Source organism: Protobothrops mucrosquamatus, unplaced genomic scaffold (genome assembly GCF_001527695.2).
Source record: "Protobothrops mucrosquamatus isolate PMUCROS unplaced genomic scaffold, P.Mucros_1.0 scaffold_18, whole genome shotgun sequence".
Lineage (NCBI taxonomy): Eukaryota > Metazoa > Chordata > Lepidosauria > Squamata > Viperidae > Protobothrops > Protobothrops mucrosquamatus.
In genome coordinates, this window is record NW_015386094.1 from 935,347 (window position 1) to 943,475 (window position 8,129).

An 8,129-nucleotide genomic window follows, 5' to 3' on the forward strand; every position below is an offset into this window, starting at 1 on the left:
ATGGCATAAAGTCTCCCCTCATAAAGGGGCTGGACTAGGAGACCTCCCTTCCAGTCCTAGGATTCTATGTAGTTTCTTGAGTAGGACTTGCAACCAAGGGAAACAAATATAGCCCTGGTTTATAGCTTCTGGGAAATTATTAAGGAATAAGAGTCCTGATAGAATGTCTGGGAATAAATTTCCTCTCAAATTCTTTTATCTTAGATCTCCAAGAAAAGGCCCCTGCCTTCTGTATATTTAATACAAATAGACCCAGAATTTGCAACTCATATTTATTGAGAATAAATTCTTCAGACTCGTATAACTATGAGATTTCACATTGATGAAATTGATGAGTTGCCAGTTTATTTCTGGAACTTGATCATTCTGAATGATCCCACTATGTCCTCTGTTGAAGACTCCCAAATCAAGGAGTCAAAATAAAAAATAAAAAATAACTACCTTTGATTATGATTGTTTGAATGCCCCAAAAGACCCTACTAAAGCATTTTAGAAATATAAAATTGACTAAGTATTGATCACAGTTTTTGAGTTGCTACAGCAAAAGAAATCTTGTAATCAATTTTTCAAAATCAAAAAGAGAAGACAACCTCTGTATTTTTGCTCCATGCTCAAATAACTCTTTCTTACTCCAGTAAGTAGTTGACAACTACCTTCCTGGTAATCTTCCTATCAAGATTGTCACATCTTCCCAGTTGTGTGGGAAGACTACTCTTGTAAATTATATATCAGAAAGGCAGGGAGCCTTTTCTAGACCTTGAATTTCAACTGCACTTGAACTGTCAACTGTTGTGTCCCTGTCACAACTTCTGCTACTGCAGCACTACCCAAGATATTTAAATCAGATAAGGCACTTGGTATTGATTTTATCTCTGCTGAAGCAATTGAGAGCAATCTTTTTTTGTGAGTGCCAACACATTCCAAAAGAGTGGGGAATTGTAATAATTATTCCAAACTATTACAACAAGGATGTTATCTTATTAGCCTTTAAGCATAAAAATGAAATATATATGTAATGATTCTTTATGATAGGCTGGACTGAAATAAAGAAACATCATGGTATAAGAATTAGCAGGCTTTTGCCTCAGTACTTGTTCCATGGACTAAATTTAACATTATTCAAATTTAATTAAAAATGGCACCAAACAAGATATTACTTATATGCAATATTTATTGATCTTTCGCTTTCCTTGATGAAGTAAATCTGGATTAACCTGTTAATAAATGTACAACCTGTAGTTGGAACAACAGAACTGGTTTCTATTTGCTTATATTTCAGGCATCCTTTAAGGTACACTTTAAATTTTATCCATATAAACCTCAAACTTTATTTACCCTGCAGGGTCACACACAGATACAAAATAGGCACCCTGTCCCATGTGGAAACACAATGCAGCACCACCAGCAGTTTATTATCCTTTTGCTATGTGTCTGATCTGGGAGTATGAAGGTGGCCTGGAAAAAGAGTATGGTAGATGCCATATTGTTAACCACAATGAAGTATAGGAGGACTGTACAAGAGTACAGAATAGAGGAGTACAAGGATTGCATTAGCTTTTTGGGCAGCAGTGTGCAGCAGCAATCCTTGGTTGCATAAACAGAGGCATAGAGTCAAGATCACATGAAGTATTAGCACCGCTTTATAAAACCTTAGTAAGACCACATCTAGAATACTGCATCCAGTTTTGGTCACCACATTAGAAAAAAAGATGTTGAGACTTTGGAAAAAGTGCAGAAAAGAGCAACTATGATGATTAAGGGGCTGGAGATTAAAACATATGAAGAATAGTTAAAGGAATTGGATATGGCTAATCTAGGGTGACATGATAGCAGTATTTCAATATTTGAGGGGCTGCCACAAAGAAGAGAGAGTCAACTTATTTTCCAAAGTACCAGAAAGCAAGACAAGAAATGATGGATGGAAACTAATCAAGGAGAGAAGCAACCTAGAAGCAAGGAGAACTTCCTAATAGTGAGAACAATTAATCGATGGAACAGCTTGCCTTTAGAAGTTGTGGGTGCTTCATCATTGGAGGTTTTAAAGAAGATACTGGACAGCGACTTGTCTGAAATGGTATAGTGTATCCTGCATGAGCAGGGGGGTAGACTAGTAGACTTCCAAGGTCTCTTCCAACTCTATTCTGTAACTAACTAACTTTTCCATGAAAGTTTATGGGGAAAAGACATGAGGAGGCTCAAAAAATGCAGGGTTTTTTTTTTACATATTTCAGTAAAAAAATGAAAAAACAAAGTGAAGCCTGAGCCATAACAGAACTATGTTAAACTGTGCCTCATAGTTAGCTTTAATTCTTTTTGTTGTTATCTGTTTTACTGGCATCTGCTGATTGTAATCTCACATATCTTCTTATTATAAATGGCTTGGGAGAAAGACATATTCAAGGCTGCTGATTTTCTTTAATTCTTAAATTGCTTAGAAATTATGCCATTTCATATTTTGTATGAACTTGTGAGATTTAAAGGTTTGTGTGTGTGTGTGTGTGTGTGTGTTTCTGAAGCTATGGAACATTTCTCTAGGAATCGTGTTTAGTTCCCATTCTTTCCCCTTTTCTTAAGTTATCTTTGATTTAGTTGATGATAACTTTAGCTCTTAAGTGGTCTAGTTTTTAAAAGATGACTTTAACTAGAATTGTGCAAAATGTTCCATCCTAGAACATTGCAACTCTGAAACAGATGTTCCAGAACTGCCAATTGTTCTGGAAATGGCCCATTTTGAGGTTAGACCACATCCAGAATGAATCATAATGACTCTTTTAAAGAACAGAATGTTCTAGGATGAAATGTTTCATGCATTTCTAGTTTTAACTTTTTTATATGGTTTTATATTTTTCCATCAATTGCCTATATGGCTTAGGGATGGAAAGGTGTGTGTCTGTGTGTGTGTCTCTGTGTGTGTGTGTGTGTGTGTGTGTGTGAGAGAGAGAGAGAGAGAGAGAGAGAGAGAGAAAGAATGTTAGTCTCTCTTTCTCTTTCTCTCTGTGTAAACATACATGCACACAAACACACAGACTATTCCATAGCAAAGAGTAAAACTTTGCTACTTAAAAGAAATTAATGCAGACAGCTAATTTGATATCACCGAGATTCTAACTAGTTTGTTTGATGAAAGGCTGATTTTATTATGAATTCTTTTAAATAATGATGCATTATAAATAATTAGGAATAAACCCATATTATTTTAGTATCAGGTCTAAAAAAATCCATTATTACTGAAAAAAGTAGAATTACAGTGCAGATTATAATTACGACAAATGTATTTTTAAGAAACAAAAAGGTTTCCCCAGTATATACACATTAGAAAACAAAATATCAATTATGGGCTGTGAATATTTGTATTTTTAAAATAATACATAGATAAACCAGAAAGTACATTACAGTTCCCAAGATGATTTTCTAAAAAGGTAAAATACCATACAAGCAAAGCAGATTAAATCTAAACCTTGTAGTTCTTGAAACACAAAGCTGACATTCTATTATTTTTAATACTTTAACTGATGCATTTTTCTCAAGTTCTTTTAGATTTATGTGCAAAACTTCCTTTATAAAGTGCTATTTCACATCCCTTTACAGTTATTTCTACACTGGATTTTTTTTTAAAAAAAAAATGCATTTCCCCTTTTTTTAGCTATAGCTCTAAAATATTTTGATTTTGAAAGAGAAAATAATTACTATCGGAATTAGCACACTGGAATGAGAAAACAAAATCCACAGCTTTTCCTTAGCAGCAGGTTATACAATCAGTGCATTTTTATTCCTTCATTATATTTATGAGCAAGTTTACTAGACGTCTTGGATTGGTTTGAAACCACCTAATGACGTCAATGGGCCAGAGAAATTAGAGCTAAGCTAGACAGCTGCAGTGCACTGAATCTACAGAGGCTTTATTCTTTTCTCTCATGGTGACACCCAAGACAGATATTATCCACCAGACACTCCTGGAACAGCACCAAAATGACAGTGTTTCCACATTCAATATCTGGAAATGGCTGCAATTAGAACAGGTCAGAGAATCTTAGAAATTCTGTTGCACATTGTGATTATTAATAACAAAAGAAATAGTTGCTTTAATAAAGCTGCACAGACATTCACTGCAAAAGCTTATTACTTATCTCTAACGTTTTTTCAAGAGGACAAGTGTTGTTTTATAGAGAAAACAAAAGCGATGGTTTTCATTTACTTCTCTTTACGTAACATATCCTTTTGTTCTTTTGTGGTGTTAACTTAAAAGCCCAATAAAGAGGCAGCATGGCTCAAAAAAACATACCTTAAAAAAAAAAAAAGATCTTAGATACAAATTCTTTCTCTCTCACAGACACATAAACATCAATAAATTATAGACCAATTATACACTATATATAATTGACACATTCCTACAAAGCATTCTCGCCTCTCCTGACTACTATAAATAGCACTAACTCTATATGTGGAAAGCAAATTGATCCCACTCAAGTACTCTTAGTTATTTCTTTTCGGCTTATTGCAGCTTTTATTTATTTTACAATATTCTCTGATCACACATTTTTTTCTAATGGAATCTTGCCCTGCATAATGTACTAAACGTGACTTTAGGGAAATCATTAGAAAATATTACATACGATAGTATAAAATATAGGAGTGAGGATTTATATCTCTTACTAAATTACATGCCTTCGTAAGATGTAGGAGAAATTTCTCCTTCTTCAGATGGACTATTAAGAAAAGCTATCCCAAAAGAACAGTCTTCCAAAAACAGTTTCTTCCACATGGAAGAACGTTCATCACCATGGTATCTAGTGGATGCAGCTGCTGATTTTAAGGCCATATAAGGTGAAAGAAAATTCAGACTATGGACAGAGAATTTAGCAAGCAGTCAACACATAATTCTTGTGCCCCCCCTTTTCCCCTCACCTTTCCCAACTCATGATCAAGAATTATTCCAGGAAAAGGTTTTAATATGCAGTCATAGCCCCTGATTCACACAATGTTACAGTGGCATCAGATGACTTTATCATCCAGTTGTGATACTGGCTTGCTTATTGTCTTCTTATTACAGGAAGGAAAAATATGAACAAACAAACCAGGAAATAACAATAAAACACCTTTGCATCTCTGGTTAGGAAAACGCATGATTGAAACAGGGGATTTCTCTATAAGAAACTGGATGGTGCTTCAGAGATTCTATTCACTTGGGCTGCATGCATTTTTAGTTTCCAAGTCAACCAAAGAAGAAGAAGAAAAGGGAAATGGAGAAGAAAGAAAAAGGAAATTATGCCTCTATATTAGATTAGTGACAGCCAGTCTGGAGTAGTAAATAAGATATCAGGCTAGAAACCACGAGATTGTGAGTCTTTGAGCCTCAGGAAGCAGGCAATAGCAACCTATTTCTGAAAAAGTTGCCACGAAAACTGCATTCAGTTGTCCAAACAATTGCCAGGAGTCAAGACTGACAAGGGGAGAGGGAAAGAGGCAGAGCATCTATTGATATTTGGTTACAGCTTATGAAATGAAAATTGTATTGACATTAAAAAGTTGTAGTCTATTGAATTATAAAAAAATTAAAATGTGAATATAAGTACACATGAAGCATTCTGAAGTGAGGGGAAACTGCAACTTGATTAGTAACCATGTTATTAATCCTACCAAATAAACTCACTTGCAAATAAACTTCACTCTGAAAAAAACTTTTTTAAATGTTAAAGAAGCTTGTAAATGCATATACTGAGATAGACAGATAGACACAATAGATATGTGAAGTATGGATGTTCAATTCAAATTCCAGTTATAACTTCCAGCAAAGGGACTATGGATGATAGCTATAGGCATTTTCTATCTGTAAACCTTTCCAGAACTATGAATCTAAAGGAAGGTACAACAAAAAAAAAATCTACTTAACTTCCCCCCCGCCTCCTATTACCTTTTCTCCTCCCCTTTTCCTACTTAAACAGAACACCTAAGGGTACAATTCAACATCTTTGTATATACAGTATTTAACAATGTATAAATGAAATTCTGTAACTGTCTCTTCTGTTGGGTTTCCTGGAGTTATGTTGTGATTGTTTTGCTAAAAGAACTCTCTCTAAAAGAAGAACTAGAACTGATGTCCAATTTTTGTATTTGGCTATGTTAGTTAATCGCCAGTAAGACTTGTTCTAGATCCCTGAATCCAGTGCAGGCTTTACAAAGTTAATTGGCAGATATGCCCAAGATCCTTTTTCCTGGCCATTCCAGCTAAGTTCTTTTTATGGGAAAATAATTGGTCATATTTATTAATTATACTTCATTTGGATTATTGAATGTATGGCAGTCCTTGGACAGTGTTCATAAACTAGAGTGCAAAATAAAAAATGTGGACAATTTGTGAACAATTCCAAATTTGGGAACTGGTGAATTTGGTTCACTGGTTTCTCTTTGTTTTTTAGTCAAGGGGTGGTGGTGATTCTGCTCTACAAAATAGAAACTCAGAAGGTTCAAAGGGATCATTCAGCCCAACCTCCTGCCCAATGCAGGGATCCATTACTACAACACTAAGTCAATTCCTACAGAAATATCTGAATGCTATATAAATTGTTTTAGCTGAGATACCTGAAGGACCATCTTTTCCCACATTTTTCCTAATCATTAAGGCTTTGCCTATACATCTTTCTTTCATAAATCAGGAAGCATAGCAATACAGATTAGTTCATTTTTTACACTAAATCACTAAAGTGATACACTAAAAATGAACAAGCTATATGGCTTGATTCTCCCAAAGGGCTGAACCATAATGCCACAGGCTTATATATCATCTTAAATGAATCAGATTGTTTTCAAGGATCTGAGACTAACAAAATTCATATTTGGGGAAACTTTAAGTCATATATATGCATGCATGCAATATATTTGTGGTGGTGAACCTATGGCCCGTGTGCCACTGGTGGCACGCAGAGCCCTCTCTGTGGGCATGTGCACCATCGCCCCAGTCCTAGACCTTCAGCTGGGTTTTATAAAACCTTTTCGCTTTAGGCCTCCGCCGCTGTGTGGAAAAAAAAAAGGTTCAATCAATCAATCAATCAATCAATTTCAACTTCTCGCGGGGATAAAAAGATCTTGCAAAGTTGGAATTGATTGATTGAACTTTTTAGTCCCACCCAGTCTGCCGTTACCACTTCAGCCACGCCCACACAATACGCCATGCCCACCCGGCACACGACGATACATAAGTGGGTTTTGGATTGTAGTTTAGGCACTCGTCTCTAAAAGGTTCGCCATCACTGCTATATATAATCATTTGGATTTTCTCTTCAAGCAACTATTTAATTTAAACACGTGGTTTTAAAAACTGCATATGGCTTATGCTCTCTTGAGTTTGCAGTTAAAAGCTTTCCCCACATTCAGAATGATTAATTGCATATGAGCCCCTGACAGCTATAGGAAAAAATATCCGAAGGTCACTATTGCTTTTTTTTTTTTTTTTGCTTCAAGACAATACAATGATCTTATGTATTCCCAGTTTTGCTGGTCAAATAAATTGCCATGGGGTTCAGCGTCATTAAAGCACAAACACAGCCAAACTGAGTCCCATTGTTTACTCATTAAACTGAGCACTCAATAAAGAAATCAATTGGAATTTTTTTTGAATGAATACCATGTTGCCGAGATATGCAACTCATTTTTTATGAGTCATAAGTATTTGCCAATTTTTGGTAAACAGTGTCCATATTGATTATATAAAAACACCCTGCCTCTTGTCCATTCACAACATATAAATATGGGTTTATTTCTAAATATGCTTTCTCATAATTTATTCATTCATTTATTCAATATATGTGGCTGCCCACCTACCATGTGACTCTAGGCAGTTAATCAAATAATGGAACAACTATTAAAACATATCCCAGCTGAAGTAGCTGATGCATCTATAACAATTAAATTCTTAGAAGAAGCCTACCTAATCTGATTCAATGGCTGGGGGAAAGAGCCTGGTCATCAATACTTTACGCAAAACAGTAAGATCAGAGATGTCTGCATCTCAGGCTTTTGTCACCTCCCTATTGGACCATGTAGCTGCCTTTCAAGAGCATTTGGAAGCAGATCCAGCAGTGGACATATTATAGTATATCCATACCATATCACTGCCGCATGAGCTGCACTGG